We start from the raw sequence: 18573 nt of genomic DNA on the forward strand, positions 1-18573 counted from the left end.
TCCGGGATTATTATTTCGACAAACCCGTGAACTTGCATGATATACGCAAAGGGACCTTGTCAATTTCCACGATTCATTAAACATTAGTTAGGAAGTATAATAGCAGGTTGACAAGGTCCCTTGCATATATCTCGCAAGTGCACGGGTTTGTCGAAGTAATAATCCTGGATGAGAGGGTATCGAATCCACGGGGAAGAGGGAATAAAAACACTTAATCCGCTTCTTAGCTATGTAAAAGATCAGTAGTGATAAGTGTGACAATGATTAAATTCTCAAAAGTAAAAACAACAAGTAAGACAGCACGAGTAAAAAAGGAGGTAAGGCAATCGATAAAGATGGGGTACTCGGATAATGCTCTGCCTAGGACAATTGTTTCAAGTACAATAACCCTCTATTATGCTTCCTAACCAATGCAATGGTGAGTCATGGAAATCCTTAAATACATAGTCCCAAATCTAAGGTCAACTATGCCTAACTCTATACATGTCCCCGAGGAGAGATTAGATAACCTCTCAACCTCACACTCGAATAGAGTTGCAATGAGCTCTAGGGATTCCAAGTGATAAATCTCTTCCTAATTATAGACAACCCTTTGGTCCAAGTGCAAGGTCCCTAACCATGATTAAGCCCTAGATACTAAAATCACCTCAACGCTTCACTCCATTGCACACGCAACTAAGCCCCGGCGAAGGGTCATCCCTTAGACCATTCACTCTATTATGGCCGCAAAGAACTCGAGGAACGGAGGTATAATCTATCACGCCGGAGTGGAAAGGGAAGGCTCTTGTACCTCTCGACTCACCCTCTCAACCCTCTCCAACCTAGCTTTGTCTAACGCTCGTGGTGTGTCACTCACACACAAGGTTACCAACAAGAACTCTCAACCCTAGTGTCACTCTAGGGGAAATGTTCATACAATCAAGCATTCAAGGTTGGAACTCACAACAAACATCAATTAATTGAAATCATAATAAAGAGATTCAATGAAACAAACACATCCTAGGGTTCACAAATACCCAAGTACCCACTAGGGGTTTATCTCTACATGGAGCTAAGTACAATCAAAGAAATAGAATGTAAAAGCAATGAATCCATAGAGAAACCCCTTCGATAGTCATGTCGATGGTCTTGTGGAAAGTCCTCTACTCGTCGTCCAAGGATTCCCTTGTCCGGTATAGGATATGCCCCGACGGAAGCTCCCCTACCAACCTTCTTCCAAAGGAATGACGATGTCAGAGCCGTAGAACCTCTCCAAAACCCTAGCTGAAATCCTCTCTCAAGTTGGGGAAAAGTTGGAGAAACAAATGATGAAATTAGGGCTGAATCAGCTTTAAATAGGGTTGGAATCGGGAATCCACACGCCCCTGTAGGCGCCCCTGTGGAATTTCCACATGGGCGTGGGTAATTTCCACACGCCCGTGTGGATTCTCTGGAATTGTGATTTTTGGATGGCTGTAAACAGTGCTACTACAGTACCCGAGTCCATACTTTCATCGAGTTGACGCAAACGGGCACACGTTCACGTCGTGGATCGCTTTGCTTTTTAATGACGGACAAGTTGGTGGAGATCTTGTTCTATGTGCATAAGTTGGAATGCTTGAGTGTGACTGACCTTGTACCCCTACAAATGGTTGTGCTAACTCAAATACGAGGAGGTTGGCACACGCTGGTTTCTCACACCCGACCTATGTCCTCGCGTTTGAACCTTAGCAAGATTTCCTCCAAAATCGGTGCATTATGATCCACATTGGTTTCTTTCCTTCATACTCGGCCTCACAACCCTACATGCATAAAAGTAACATAAGGAAAGAACGCTTCGCATTCATATCGCACAAGCACTTATCACAGGTCTTGCACTTGAAACATTAGCCCTAGGGGAAGCATTGTCCTACTACCCCACTTTTATCGATTACCTTTCCTCTCACTTAGTTGTGCCTCTCATTCTTGTTTTTTTATTTCTGTTTATATCACATATTATCAACACAATCGTTATTCATCTTCACTTGGTTAAGTAGCAATTTTGGTATTTTTATTCCCTGCTCCCTGTGGATACCATACTGATAAGTGCTTGTGTGATAAGAATATGAAGTGTTGTTTCCTTATGATGAGCATTACTTTTCAGGAGTTTTAACGCTAATATGTGTGTATTTATGTTACTTTCATGCAGATAGGGTTGTGAGGCCGAATATTAGAGAAAGAAGCCAATGTGGATCGTAAATGCATTATTTGGATGAAATTTTGAGAAGATTCAAACGCGAAGACATAAGTCGGGTTTGAAATGTGGGAATGTGTGCCAACCTCCTCATATTCAAGATAGCACAATGATTGGGAGGGGCACAAGGGCAGTCACATTCAAGCATTCTTACTTGTGCATGTATAGTAAGATCTCCAGCAACATATCCGATATTGAAGAAGCAAAGCAATTCATGACGTAAACCTGTGCCCGTTTGTGTTACCTCGATGAAAGCATGGATTCAGGAGAGTTTCAGGCCAATACTGTAGCAATATACTATAACATAATACTGTAGTATTTCAGTATAGCAGGTACTGTTCATAGCCGGCCGAAACTCAGCAAAACAGAGAATCCACACGGGCGTGTGGAAATTCCACAGACCTATGTGAAAAATCCACATGGGCGCTCACATGGGCGTGTGGATTCCCAATTTCAGCCCTATTTAAGGCCAATTTTAGCTCCGATTCAGAATTCTTTTCTCCATCTTCTCCTTAACTTGAGAGAGGACTGCAGCTGGGGTTTGGAGAGGTATTGGTAAGAGATTTGGAGAAGTTCTATGTCTCTGACATCGCGCTCCGTTTGGAAGAAGATTAGTGGGAGAGTTTTCATCGGCACCGATCCGGTAAGGTACATCCTAGGCCGGACAAAGGGACCCTTGGACGAGGAGAGGACTCTCCACAAGACCATCACCATAACTATAGAGGGGGTTTTCTATGGATTCTTTACTTTTACATTTGATTTCATTGATTGTAATTACCTCCATGGAGAGCTAAACACCCTAGTGGGTACTTAGGTATTTGTGAACCCTAGGATGTATTCATTTCATTGAACCTCTTTATTATTCTTTCAATTAATTGATGTTTTATTTGAGTTCCAATCTTAAATGCTTGATTGTATGAATACTCCCTTAGGGTGATACTAGGGTTGAGAGTTCTTGTTGGTAACCCTTGTGAGTGAGTGACACACCACGAGAGTAAGACAAAGATAGATTGGAGAGGGTTGAGAGGGTGAGTCAAGAGGTAGCAGAGCATCCCCTTTCCAATCCGGTGTGATTTATTCTACCTTTATTTCCTCATGTTCTTTGCAATCATAGTAGAGTGAATGGGCTAAAGGATGACCTTCCGTTGGGCCTTAGTGGTGGGTGCAATTGAGTGAAGCATTGAAATGATTTTAGCATCTAGGGCTTAAGTGTGGCTAGGGACCTTCCACCTGGACCAAAGGGTTAGGTCTACATCTAGAAAGAGGGTTTATCACTTGGAATCCCTAGAACTCATTGCAATTCTATACGAGTGTGAGGTTGAGAGGTTATTTAATTTCTCCTCTGAGACATGCATAGAGTTAGGTATGGTTGACCTTAGGTTTGGGACCATGTATTTAAGGATCTCTATGACTCATTATTGCATCAGTTAAAGGGTAATTGCACTTGAAACGATTGGTCAAGGCTGAGCAGTATCCGGGTACCCCATTTATATCGATTGCCTTACCTTCTACTTTACTTGTGCTCTCCTTCTTGTTCATTTTTTTGGTTATTTCACATCTTGTCACACATATCACTGTTCATCTTTCACTTAGTTAAGAAACAATGTAAGTGTTTTTATTTCCTACTCCCTGTGGATACCATAGCACACTCATCTGTTATTTTATTACTTTGATAAACCCATGCACTTGCGGGTCATACACAAGGGGCGTTATCAAGTTTTTGGCACCGTTGCTAGGGAGTAGGCATTTAGAGATACTTTGCACTTTGTTTTCTTAGCTATTCATTCATTTATTCTATTTTCCATCTTCTTTTATATCATCATTCTGATTTTCTTTTTCTTTCTTTTTGGTGCAGCTCCAGGTTATGACCGAAAGGAACCCCTCAATATTGATTGAAGGATATCCCAAGCTTGAATATACACTAAGAAAAAAAGGAAAAGAACCTGTGCAAGAACCATCTAATCTTGGTGATTTGGAAGTAAAAGAATATGAAAACATGGTATTGAAGTAATAATCCCGGATGAGCGGGTATCAAGTTGGGGAAAAGATGGAGAAAAGAATGCTGAAATCGGGGCTGAATCGGCTTTAAATAGGGCTAGAATCGGGCGACTACACAGGCCTGTGGATTTTTCACACGCCCATGTGGAATATCCACACGGGCATGGATAATTTCCACACGCCCGGGTGGAATCTTTGAATTCCTGTTTTCTCGGCCGGCTATGAACAGTGTTGCTATAGTGCTTTGCTACAATATTTGGCCTGAATAGCTTCCCGAATCCATACTTTCATTGGGGTAACGCAAACGGACACACGTTCCCGTCGTGAATCACTTGCTTCTTTAATGATAGACATGTTGGTGGAGCTCTTGTTCCATGTGCATAAGTCGGAATGCTCAAGTGTGACTACCCTTGTGCCCCTCCAAATGGATGTGCCAACTAGAATACGAGGAGGTTGGCACACACTCTAGCATCTCACACCCGACCTATGTCTTCGCGTTTGAACCTTAGCAAGATTTCCTCCAAAATAGGTGCATTACGATATACATTGGCTTCTTTCCTTCATACTCGGCCTCACAACCCTACCTGCATGAAAGTAACATAAAAACACATATATTAGTGTAAAAACCCGAGAAAAGTAATGCTCAACATAAGGAATGAACGTTCGCATTCATATCGCACAAGCACTTATCAAACTCCCCCACACTTAAGCTTTTGCTTGTCCTCAAGTAAGAATTTGACATTCTGTGCATAGATGAAGGAAATATTGGAAATGCTTGGCCTTAGGTTCACCAAAGTGTACAGAGAGGGCATTCTACAAGTAAGGGAAATTTCAACATTAAATACAAAAAATCAAAGCTCTAGCTAAAAACTGGAATAAAAAAGAACAACAAACCCGAAATCGTGTACGTGTGTGAACTCACTCAAAACAACCCAAGGTATACTCCTCAAAGTTCTAAGTACAAGGGACTTATTTATCTACAAAAGTGACAACAATTTCAAAGATGGTAGTAGCTTCACACATCCTCTAAGGTAGTCCTTTCCAAAGCGGCCGCTAAGGTGGGTTTCACACTTTTGGGGTGGTAGTTCTTTCTACCGGAGTGGTAGCTTTCACTCTTCTTATGAGATAGCTCTTTCTCTCATTAGGGCATAGCTAGTATCCGACTTATGAGAGTAGCTTCATACTTCATAGGTGGCAGCTTTTTCCACCCTACAAGCACAAATAAACAATAAAACTATTTTGTTCCTTTTTTTTTAGAATTTAACACAAGAAACAACTATAACTAGTCCCTTTAACATCAAACTTGATTTTCCAAAAGAGTCTAATAAGTGAGTAGTGTAACAAGTATAAATCGGGCAAAAATTCCTAGACATTCAAACAAAACTAGAGCATGAAAATATTCAATGTTAAAAATTCTCCTAAACTCAAGAATAAAATAAATGTAACTAGGGTGAACCGCCATTGGCTATGTGAGCATATATCAATCAAGAACAATAGAAAAGATGTGTGCACTATGGAACTCCCGCCCCACACTTAAGTCATACATTTCCCCAATGTACACATGCAAGCTCAATCAAAATATATTTCATTCAAAAATAGATGTGGGAGAAGCAATCAAAACTATATTCCCCCGACTCCGAGTGTCGCGTTTGATGGAGCTAAGTCCTTAGGAGTAATGTTCCGACAGGTCATGAAGCTCACACGGCCAAGTGTCAAAGCACCTTGCCCGTGCCCATGAGTAAGTCTCAATTCCCATGATGAGAAGACCATCTGCACGCATACACGAGGGGGTTCAGTGAAGCTCAATAAAAAATATAATATCTAGAGTACATATAAAAGTCAGACAATGAATACAACCCGAGATGCAAAATGAAAATAAACTCATAAGGAGAATCCTTTATGAGTGAACAAGTCTAAAATGAAATGCATAAAAGTAAAAGAAATAAAAGTCAGGTGTCGGCATCGTCCTCTGGCTCAACTGCTGCTGCTGGTGGTGGTGCTAAATCAAAGGGTGCTAGCGGAAGTGGTGAGGGAGATGCCGGAGGAGGTGGTGGGGGGACCAGTGCCTGCCCATCTGTAGCCGCTGTATCATGTCAAAACGGTCTAATATCTCAGTGTACTGCACTGCCTAGGTAGCTCAGAGCTCCGCTATCTCGGTCCAAATCTCACCCACATCGCTCTCGAGCCTTTCAATACGGTCATAATCTCGAGGACCCTGTGCTGCGAGGGGTTCCGGAATCTATCGGGAACCCTCCGTAGTATCTCCTCCGCTCCTGGCGGTCTCTAGGGTAGCTGTAGCAATAATATAGACCCCTGACCCACATCTCCGTACTAAGCCCATCATCCTGATCGTCTCAAATACAAGAGTGGTAGGCACAAATGTCCTCTCAGCACCACATAAAGCATCCCCCAAACCCATTCCCAAGATAAGCCTGGTGATGTAAGGGCCAGCAAATAATAAACCACTCTCGAAGACTAACCCTGATACTTCAGAATATCCGCTAATAAGCACCACAAGTGAATCGGCACATTGCGGGCCATGGAGTATAGAAAGAGCAAATCCTACCTGGTCAGAGCAGCTATGTTATCAGCTCGACCTGACCCAGACCTGCTGATAACGACGTGCAAATACCTGTAGCTCAACCGGGATAGGCTAGTGGCCTTCGACATCCCCGGTTCATACTCCCCATGGCCACACAGAATCCTATACACATGATGTGGAGATACTGATACTGGAAAATCGCAGGTAACTGTCCATACTCCACTGTACCTGTATACGCGATATCGTACAGGCCCATCCGAATCGAAAACTCAGTTACACTCATAGAAAATGGATGTCCGAATGCCCAAAACTGTATAGCCTCCGTAGTGTCAAATCTCCCATGCATCAGATGAAACTCAAAAGATGCTAAAACCTCAAGCATCAATGCGCGGTAAGCTGGCTCACTAATCGTCAGTAGTCTCCTCTAGCTTCCTACTGCTAGTATCTCATCAATCTCATCAGCTAACTCGTCACCCCGCTGAATATCTCTTAGCACTTACAAATCCACAAAATGAGTCTGACCAAAACCAAGTGCTGAAAGTTTCTCAAATCGAGTCTGATGCTAGGGATTTGAGAAATCCATGTGTATTGGCTCGGATGGGGATGACTCTGAGACGCTTAACTTCGTTCTTCCTCACTCGAGGTGCCATATCTGGAGTACAAAAAAGAGGAAAATGATCAAAGAAGCACAAAAATAGTATACTGTAGAATTCCACACGGGCTTGTGGAAATCACCCACGCCCGTGTGGACCTACGGGGCGTGAAAAACCCGCACGGGTGCACAACAATTCTCAAGAATTCAACTTAAAACCTCATCTAGACGCTTTCTAAATGTGCACCATGCATTTTTAAATGAAAATTCATGTTCATGAAGACATTTAATCCACGAAAAATAAGAGTTGGCGAAGAAAAAAAAGGTTACCGATGAAATAAATGCGAAAACTCTGAAAATTGGCAAGATATGCCACGAAGAATCCTCCAAAATAATGGTGATCGGTCGAGAAAATGATCAGAAGTAGTTTTTAGGCAGCTGGAGATGAGGAATGAGATGGTTCACAAGGTTTTTATGGAAAAAATCACGTCTCTTGGAATTCTGTGAATTCACACGGGCATGCGGAAAATACCCACGCCCGTGTGCCTCATTACAAGAGAGCCACAGGGGCGTACACACGCCCCTGTGCGCTCTCGGAAAAACACTCCTTCGACTCTGACTACTCTCGCACGGGCGTGTGGAAAATACCCACGTTGGTGCGCCCGACCCACAGGGGCAGCCGCACACCCCTGTGGCTTCCCTGAACATCCGAAAAAATTGCCAAGTGTTCTACACGCCCGTGCGGAAATTCCACACGGGCATGGACATTCACATGCCCAACTCACAGGGGCAGCCACACACCCCTGTGTTTTCTCAAGATGGAGAGAACTCCTCTACAGTATTTTGCACGGGCGTGTGGAAATTACCCACGCCCGTGTGTGGTTCACAAGGTCGCCCACAGGGGCGAGTCCATGCCCCTGTGTGCTCTCGGGATAATCCGCCCAACTCTGCAGGAATTCACAAACCCGTGCGGAAATTACCAACGGGCATGTGACAGTCGCATGGTCATTCACAAGGGTAGCCGCACGCCCCTGTGCCTTCTCTGGATGAGCTCGTAATACAATTCCACGGGCGTGTGGAAATTCCACACGCTCGTGCGTTTTCACTGGATGCCTTAGAAAAACTTGCAAGCTCTACAGAAAGTTTCTAAACATGTTTACACACTCAGAGCCTGCCCTAGTATGCGAGTTTTACCAGTGAAAAACATGGAATAAAGCTCAAACGACATAACTTTGCCAATTCCACATGAAAACACACGATGAATATTCAAAGTTCGCAAGGAAATCTCAGCACAAGCATCTAAAAATCAAGACACCAACACTTAACAATTTATTCATGCAAACAAAGTAAACTAGAAGATAAGAAAACAGTAAACACTTGGGTTGCCTCCTAAGAAGCGCTTGTTTAACGTCACTAAGCTTGACATACCTTGTCTTACCTCACAGGGGTTCATAGATAAAGGTTGCCCTCTTACCCATGGCTTGAAAGCATGATGTGCAAAGTCTCTTGAGGGTAGAAGGTGAATTATCGGGCTTCGGGCCACCTAACAATGATTCATCCAACTTCTTCGGTTCACGTATGTCTCCAATAGACTTGGAGTATTTCCGGTGGTGTCTCCTAGCCCTCTTCATTTTCCGGAGCACCTTCTTCAAGATCCCCGGGGTAGATGGTACTTCTTCCGTCGCACCAAGCATCATTACTTCTTCATAATCCTCCTCTTGGTCGAACAAATCCTCATATGGGTCCGAATTGAACATTTCCTGCATGTATCCATCAACAATCTAATCATTAGTGTCTAGAAAGTATAAAGTATCATCGAAATCAAGAGAATGCCGCATGGCTTTAGCAAGACGGTATGTGAGCTTGTCATCTCCAACCCTCAAAGTTAGCTCTCCGCCGTCCATGTCAATCAATGCCTTGGAAGTCCTCAAGAATGGTCTCCCAAGTATCAAGGGTACATCCGCATCCTCATCAACGTCTAGCACTACAAAGTCAACCGGAAAAACATACTTGTCCACCTTGACAAGCACGACTTCAATGATGCCTCTCGGATGTCGCATTGTTCGGTCCGCTAGTTACAAAGTTAATCGAGTAGGCCCAGGCTCGCCCAAGCCTAGCTTTTGAAAGAAAGTGTATGGCATGACATTGATACTAGCCCCTGAGTCCGCCAATGCCATTTCCTCACCTAAATTGCCAATATTATATTGAATGATGAAGCTTTCTGGGTCTTTCTTCTTGTTTGTCATGTTCTTTTGCAATACCGCCGAGCATGAAGCATCTAAAATCACTGAAGCACTTTCCTCCAACTTCCTCTTGTTAGTCAACAAGTCTTTCAAGAACTTCACATACTTAGGCATTTGGGCCAATGGCTAAACAAAAGGAATATTGATGTGGAGCTGCTTGAACAAACTCAGGAACTTCTTGTACTGTTCGTCCCCTTGGTCATTTTTCAATCTAGAGGGATAGGGGATTCTTGGCTTGAAAGGTGGGGGTGCCACGTCTTTCTCTTTGCTCGTCTCCCCTTCTACCTCTATAGCCTTGGGTGCGTGTTCTTTTGGCTTCTCACTCGGAAGCCTACCTTCAACCTCATGACCACTTCTCAAAGTGATCGCCTTCACATGCTCTCTAGGGTTGGTCTCTGTATTGCTCGGCAAGCTTCCATGTGGCCTTTCAGAGAGAGACTTCGCAATTTGCCCCACCTGATTTTCAAGGTTACGCAAAGAAGCGGTGTGGTTGCGAAGTGTAGCCTCGACTGATTCAAACCTTGTATTTACAGATTGCACAAATCTAGCCAAGTGCTTCTCTAAGTCAGTCATTCGGGTTTTCAAACCTGAGACTCTGTTTTCCACCTGAAGGACTTGTTGTTGTTGTTGTTGGAAACCCGGTGGCCCCATGGCCTTTTGTGGACCCTGATTACTCCATGAGAAATTGGGATGATTCTTCCAACCCGAATTGTAGGTATTGCTATAAGGGTTTCCTTGAGGTCTCATGCTATTACCTACAAAATCAATGTTCTCCACCGAAGAAACATCACCGATAGAGATCGGGCAATTGGAGGGAGCATGTCCTCCACCACACCCATTGCAATTAGTCATGGCCGCTACTCTATTTGAAGTTAGAAGATCTAACTTCTTACTCAAACTCTCCACTTGAGCCGCAAATGAAGTTACCGCATCTATTTCATGGAGACCGGCCACTTTTTTCTTCTCCCTAGCGTTCCATTGGTAGCTGTTTAACCCCATTTTTTCAATTAACTACCGAGCGTCATCGGGGGTCTTGCTACCTAAGGTACCTCCTGCTGCCGCATCCAAGAGTTGCCTTGTACTCAGGTTCAAGCCATTATAAAAGGTTTGAACAATCATCCACTCCGGGAATCCGTGTTGCGGGCACTTTCTTAGGAGCTTCTTGAACCTTTCCCATGTCTCAAATAGAGACTCCAATTCCAACTGAACAAAGGATGAGATCTCATTCCTAATCTTTGCAGATTTTCCGGGAGGAAAATAACGGGCAAGAAAAGCTTCTACCATCTCCTCCCATGTGGTAATCGATGCTCTAGGTAATGAGTGTAGCCGTTACTTCGCTCTTCCCTTTAGGAAAAATGGGAAGGCTCTCAACTTGATGGCATCATCCGTCACTCCGTTTATCTTCAGCATATCACACACCCCGAGAAAACTCTGTATATGACTGTTTGGATCCTCATCGGCCAAACCGTTGAACTGTGCGGATTGCTGCAACATGTGGATGAATGCCGGCTTCAATTCAAAGTTCTGAGCTATAATCGAGGGACGCACAATACTCGATTGTGTCCCCAACAATGAAGGTCTGGCATAATCGGATAATGTTCGCTGTTGCTCGTTCTGTTCTGCCATGTTTACAGATCTTTCCACTTCCAAATCAGCTAAATTAGACTGTTCTTACAAAAGCTTTTTCCCTTTTTTTCAAAGTGTACTTTGAAGCTCAGGATCTCCTTCAACCAATATTGAGGGATTCCCTCGGGTTATAACCTGGAGCTGCACCCAAAAAGAAAAAGAAAAAGAAATCAGAACGATGATAGAATAAGAAGATAGGAAATAGAATGTATGGTGAACTAGCTAAGAAAACAAAGTGCAAAGTGCACGGAGTAGGGAACATCCCGCAAGTGCACGGGTTTGTCGAAGTATATCCCGCAAGTGTACGGGTTTATCGAAGTATATCCCACAAGTGCACGGGTTTGTCGAAGTAATAATCCCGGATGAGCGGGTATCGAATCTACAGGGAGTAGGGAATAAAAACACTTAATCCGCTTCTTAGCTATGTGAAAAATAAATGATAAGTGTGACACTGATTCAATTCTCAAAAGTAAATTCAACAAGTAAGAGAGCACGAGTAAAGGAGAAGGTAAGGCAATCGATAAAGATGTGGTACTCGGATAATACTCCTCCTAGGACAATCGCTTCAAGTGCAAGAACCCTCTATTATGCTTCCTAATCAATGCAATAGTGAGTCGTGGAAATCCTTCATTACATAGTCCCAAATCTAAGGTCAACTATGCCTAACTCTATACATGTCCCGGAGGAGAAATCGAACAATATCAACACCTCGCACTCGCATAGAGTTGCAATGAGCTCTAGGGATTCCAAGTGATAAATCTCTTCCTAATTATAGACCTAACCCTTTGGTCCAGGTGGAAGGTCCCTAACCACGATTAAGCTTTAGATACTAAGATCACCTCAACGCTTCACTCTGTTGCACTCGCAACTAAGCCCCAGCGGAGGGTCATCCCTTAGACCATTCACTCTATTATGGCCGTAAAGAACTCGAGGAACGGAGGTAGAATCTATCACGTCGAAGGGGAAAGGGGACGCTCCTGTACCTCTCGACTCACCCTCTCAACCCTCTCCAACCTAGCTTTGTCTAACACTCATAGTGTGTGACTCACTCACAAGGTTACCAACAAGAACTCTCAACCCTAGTGTCACTCTAGAGGAAATGTTCATACAATCAAGTATTCAAGGTTGGAACTCACAATAAACATGAATTAATTGAAAGCATAATAAAGAGATTCAATGAAATAAATACATCCTAGGGTTCACAAATACCAAAGTACCCACTAGGGGTTTAGCTCTCCATGGAGCTAAATACAATCAAAGAAATAGAATATAAAAGCAATGAATCCATAGAAAAACCGCTTGATGGTCGTGTAGTTGGTCTTATGGAGAGCCCTCTACCCGTCGCAAGGGATACTTTGTCCGGCCAAGGATACACATTGCCGGATCGGTGCCGACGAAAGCTCTCCCAATAACCTTCTTCCAAATGACGCGTGATGTCAGAGCCGTAGAACCTCTCCAAAACCTTAGCCAATACCACTCAAAACCCTAGCCGAAGCCCTCTCTCAAGTTGGGGAAAAGATGGAGAATAGAATGCTGAAATTGGTACTGAATCGGCTTTAAATAGGGCTGGAGACGGGCGACTACACGGGCCTGTGGATTTTTCACACGCCCATGTGGAATTTCCACATGGGCGTGGATAATTTCCACACACCCGTGTGGAATCTCTGAATTCCAGTTTTCTCGACGGGCTATGAACAGTGTTGCTACATTGCTCTGCTATAGTATTCGGCCTGAATAGCTTCCCGAATCCATACTTTCATTGGGGTAACGCAAACGGACACACGTTCCCGTCGTGAATCACTTGCTTCTTCAATGATAGACAAGTTGGTGGAGCTCTTGTTCTATGTGCATAAGTCGGAATGCTCAAGTGTGACTACCCTTGTGCCCCTCCAAATGGATGTGCCAACTAGAATACGAGGAGGTTGGCACACACTCTAGCATCTCACACCCGACCTATGTCTTCACGTTTGAACCTTAGCAAGATTTCCTCCAAAATTGGTGCATTACGATCCACATTAGCTTCTTTCCTTCATACTCGGCCTCACAACCCTACCTGCACGAAAGTAACATAAAAACACACATATTAGTGTAAAAACCCGAGAAAAGTAATGCTCAACATAAGGAATGAACGCTTCTGATTCATATCGCACAAGCACTTATCAGAAACACTAAGCAAATCCACAAAAGATGAGAATCCTAGGGTTCACAAGCCCAAATACCCTCTAGGGTTTTAGCTCTCCATTGAGCAACATACAAAACACACCATCATTGAATGAAAGTACATTAAAACCATAGAAATAAACCCCCTTATATATGAACTGATGGCCTTGATAGAGAACTTTGACGTCTTGAAGGACCCACTCCGAAGCTAGGTTCACCAGTGTCTTCCTTGATGCTGTGACAGAGGAGGAATCGATCAAAGTTGGTGACGAAGTGCCTCCAAAGCTGCAAAGACCTCCTCTCCAAACCCAGCAGTCTCACCCCTCAAGAGCCGCACAAAAGATGAGAAAGAATAGGGCAAAACGGCTATTTATAGGCCTTAGACCGCGTCTGTCACGGCCCCCATGCACCCATGTGGATTTTCCACGCGCCTGCGTGGGCTACATGAATTTTCACGCGGGTGCGTGAACAGTAATTTGCTATTGTACTGCTATAGCGAAATTGTTACAGTAAAATTGCTACAGTACTTTTCATAAAACGCGGTCCTAACACTCTTCTCTTGAGGCCACATGTCCGGGCACACGTTCATGTGGTAGGCTATAAAACGTTTTTTCATCGACGTATCTTTGAGAGGTCTTGCAATCTTCACAAAGAGAAGGAATATGAAGATGTGGCTTCCTTTGTGCCCTTCCAACTTGTGAATTGACTTGAATCTTCTTGGAAGTTGGCACACATCTCCACGTTTATGAACTCCTCTCGTGTCTTGGTCCTTGAATTGAACAAGAACTCCCAACATTGTGTTTTTATAGCCTATCTTTGCTTCCTTTTTACTCTTCAAGGCATTCATAACCTATATGCATATAAGAACACCAAATACACAATATGAGACATAAATCATGGTAAAAATGATGCTCAATGCATGTAAAACATATATAAAAATATTTCTACTAAAGCACTTATCAACCTAGTAGAGTAAATTCCCTCACTTGAGATCTTAGGATAGATAATAGGTCGAGAAGGAGTAATAAGAGATCCTTAGCCCTGTGGAATATGATCCTCGTGTCTTCACACGAGGTATTACTTGGCGATCCTGTACACTTGAGGGGAAGCAATCAAGTTTTAGGTGCCGTTGCCGGGGAACTTTAAGGAATTCTAGGAAACTCTTAGATTATTACCCTAGCCATTCAATTCTTTACTCATTTGTTATTGTTATTTTTCTTTTCCTTTGATCTTAACTTTCTATCATCTTTCTTGGTTTTGCAAGGTACTATGCATGACACATTCAAATCCATCGACCTTGATTACGCCGGATAGTGAGATTGAAAGAACTTTTCATCAGAAATTGAGAGAAGTTGGTGAAAAGTCCGGTACACAGAACATTGAAATTGAGGATAGAGAGTCTTCAATCATGGCCGAAGAGCGACGCACTCTATCTGAGTATGAAAGACCCCAATTAACGGGTGATGAATTTAGTGTTCAAGCACCATCTGTGGCATCCAACAACTTTGAAATTAAAGCAAGTATAATCGGCATGGTCCAGAACTCGGTTCAATTCAATGGTCTTACAAATGAAGATGCACATGACCACCTTTCCCGGTTCCTCCAAATTTGCTCTACATTCAAGATTAATGGGGTGTCGGACGATGCTATCCATTTGAGACTATTTCCATTCAGTTTGAGAGATGGAGCTATCATTATCTTACATCACTGTCTCCGGGGTCTATTAAAACATGGAAGGATATGGTTGAGAAATTTCTTGGGAGGTATTTTTCGTCAAGTAAAGCACCGAAGTTGAGGTATGAAATTTCAGCATTTAAACAAGGGGAGTCTGAAACATTGTTTGAAGCCTATGAGAGATTCAAGGACCTCCTTAGAAGGTGCCCCCATCATGGTTTTGCCTCATGGATGCGAGTACAAATCATTTACAATCGGCTGAATTATGCTACTCGCCAACTTATTGATGCCACAACGGGTGGTTCCCTTAGCAAAAAGTATCCTGATGATGTCGAGCAATTACTTGATTCTATAGTGAGCAATGAATCACATTGGGCCTCAAGAGGATCTTCACAAAAGACTGTTGGGCTTTACGAAGTTAGTAGCAATGATGCCTTGGCCGCAAAGGTTACCTCGAAAGCTTGATCTTCTTATGGGCAGTAGTTCGAGGCCAGAATCAGTGTTGAGTTGTAGTACTTGCGGTGGTGGGCATGGTGCAGCCCAATGTCCTATTGCTAGCTCCTCTGTTGCTTCCATTGAGAATGTCGACTATATTGGGGGGGCAACGAAATCAACAGAACCCGTATAGCTCAACTTACAATCCGGGGTGGAAGAACCACCCAAAATTTTCATGGAACCAAGGCTAACAACAAAGAGGTGCACCACCTCAAGGATCTCAATTTCAACAACCAGCCTTTGAGAAGAAATTTACTACTGAAGATGTCCTTGCCAAGTTCATGCTCAGTACTAATGACAGGTTCAATAGCCTAACTAGTAGCATGGACGCACAATTTGGCAAGGTGAATGCTCAGCTCACTCAGCACGCTGAACAGTTCAGTGAGATAGGTTCAGTCTTGAGAAACCTCCAAGCTTCGGTAAAGTCACTTTAGCATCGAGTAGGGGAACTCGTGAAGGCAAATTCTGAACATCATCTAGGGTGCTCTTAGAAGCGGACGGCAAGTGGAGACAAGAGTCAAAGTTGACCCAAGTGTCAAGAAAAGTGGGGTAGCCTTCGGGAAAGACACCAAGCTAGTTGAAGAAAGTAGTGATGGCAAAAATCAGGGAAGAAATGACAAGCCGCAACAACAAGGACCGTCAAAATCATCTGAGTACAAGTCTCCAGTCCCTTATCCAACCAAATTAAAGCATGACAAGGATGATGTTCACTTCAGAAAATTCATCAACATCTTCAAACAACTCCACTTGAACATCCCGATAGTTGAAGCATTGACTCAAATGCTAAAATATGCCAAGTTTTTAAAAGAGCTCCTCACGAACAAGAGAAAGTTGGAGGAAGAAGGCACGGTTGCACTTACGGGGAATTGTTCTTCTATTTTAGAAAAGAAACTCCCACAAAAGTTGAAAGATCCGGGAAGCTTCATTATCCCGTGTATGCTTGAAGGTGGAGTCCAAGAAAATGCTCTAGTGGACTCGGGGGCTAGCATAAACGTTATGCCCTACACCATGTATTTGAAACTTGGCTTGGATGAGTTAAGGCCCACGAGGATGACCTTACAACTGACAGATCGATCAACACGGAAACCTCATGGGATTGTTGAAGATGTGATTGTCCGAGTGGACAAATTTGTTTTTCCTGTGGATTTTGTCATCATGGACATCGATGAGGATGTGGAGATACCACTGATTCTTGGCCGACCATTCCTTAATACCTCAGGTGCTCTAATTGATTTAAAAGGAGGGAAATTAACGTTAAGAGTCGGAGAAGAGAAAGTGATGTACACTTTGCCGGCTGTTATGAAACATTTCTTAGATCATGATGACACACTTTACTTCATTTATGAAACTGATAGGTTAATTTCTGATTGTGTGCAGGAGGTACTCTCGATAAACCCTTTGGATGAGTATTTGGGAGAGTTGGAGAGTAAAGAACAGGAAGAACCTCACTACCATCCTCAGATTCGCAACTTGAAGCAACCAAAAGAGAAGGTAACTAGTACCAATGCTAAGGAAAAAGAGAAAAAAGAATCATTTATGAAGAAAGTATGGAGGGAGATTCATGGGAGACAAAAGAAAGAGATCAAGCTTCATCACCCCACACCTCAAGTGGGAAAGGTAAACTTTTTAACCCTTCTCTACTCATGAACAATTTGATGTCTTTTCCATGTTGTCACTGAATTTACCGGGAAGAAACAACACTCCAAGAGAAATTGGGGGTGGCTTCAAACTCTTTGAGCCCCCATGATGTAAGGAATGAGGTACGTGAGGCTCGTGACGTTAAACAAGCGCTTCTTGGGAGGCAACCGAAGCTTTCGCGGGTGTTTTCTTTCATTCTTTATATTTTAGTTTCTAGTTCATTTCACTTTTCGTATTTCTTAGACTTGTGTTGCTTTTGAATAATTGCATGCTCTCACACTTGGCACATTGCTCTTGTCATTCTAATTGTGCTGTGTTTGTGTAACTTCATGAGAAACTCATGTTAAGGTGTTAATTCATGTGCTAGATCGTCATTTTATTCATTTCATTCATTTTTGGAGAAGTCCTCGATCTTGCCATACCATTTGTAGATTGTTTAAAGCAGGTTTTTGAAGTTTCAGGCGAGTTTTAAGGTCCTACGGCCATACTGGGGCGTATGGGGATCGTCTGAGATGAATACAGAGTAAACCAGAGGCTCTGTGCCATCCTAGACGAGTCCCAGATGGCCTTATCTCTAGGTCGAGAGAGGCCAAACGGCCCGGAGGGCCCCCCATACGTGGGCCGTGTGGGGACTGTCTAGGGTCGGCCTCTCTCTCTCTCCCACCCTCTTATATCTCTCTCTCCTCCATTCTCTCTTCTCTCTCACTTTCCACCAAATTTCTCTCTTCTTTCTCCCACATTTCTTGTCCAAATCTTCTCATTTTTTCTCCTAAAACTCCTCCCAATCCATTGGAGACGTCGATCTAGTGATTTTCTCCAAGTTTAAAGCTTGTTTTCTCAAGATTTCGTCGGTATGCTTTTTCAATGCCCTTGTTTTATCTTTTTCATTTCTTGGGCATTCTTGGAGATTTTGGGTGGGATTTCTTTAGCATTTTACTTGGTTTGGATGTTGTGAATGTCATGGATGAATTTTCATTCAAATTTATGTAAAAAGTTTTCGATTCTATGAATATATGGGAAACTCTTGATGTGTGAATAGTGACCATACGGCCGCCATACGGCCGTATGACCTAAAAAATTCAATTTTTCATTGGTTTCCTCTATCTTTTACATTTTATTTTGGTTTATCTTGTATCCTTATGAGATTGAACAAGGTTTCTCTTCATTGTAGGGATGCATAACACTAAGAGGCTCGCCTCCAAACGCCGAAGAACCACCGGACCCTCATCTACACCCGATGAACCCTCTTCAAATTTTCCCATCATCGAGTAAGATATGATAAGTTGAAGACAAAACCATTTGGGACATTGTGCTACCTTGATTGGGGGCTTATGGAGGACCTCGGGATAGTAAATCAAGTAAAGGAATGGTTATGACATATTTGTTAGGACAA

At 43.1% G+C, this 18573-nt stretch overlaps 2 non-coding genes across 2 annotated transcripts; one reads left to right on the forward strand and one right to left on the reverse strand.

Moving 5' to 3' along the window:
- The first annotated feature begins 10716 nt into the window (after nucleotides 1–10716).
- LOC120253755 lies at nucleotides 10717–10823 on the forward strand. The gene has a single exon (XR_005534400.1). It is a non-coding gene; the product is annotated as a small nucleolar RNA R71 (small nucleolar RNA).
- Nucleotides 10824–15161: 4338 nt separating this feature from the next.
- LOC120253753 lies at nucleotides 15162–15268 on the reverse strand. The gene has a single exon (XR_005534398.1). It is a non-coding gene; the product is annotated as a small nucleolar RNA R71 (small nucleolar RNA).
- Between the last annotated feature and the right edge of the window lie 3305 nt (nucleotides 15269–18573).

The sequence above is a fragment of the Dioscorea cayenensis genome, unplaced genomic scaffold (genome assembly GCF_009730915.1).
Source record: "Dioscorea cayenensis subsp. rotundata cultivar TDr96_F1 unplaced genomic scaffold, TDr96_F1_v2_PseudoChromosome.rev07_lg8_w22 25.fasta BLBR01000187.1, whole genome shotgun sequence".
NCBI classification, from domain to species: Eukaryota; Viridiplantae; Streptophyta; class Magnoliopsida; order Dioscoreales; family Dioscoreaceae; genus Dioscorea; species Dioscorea cayenensis.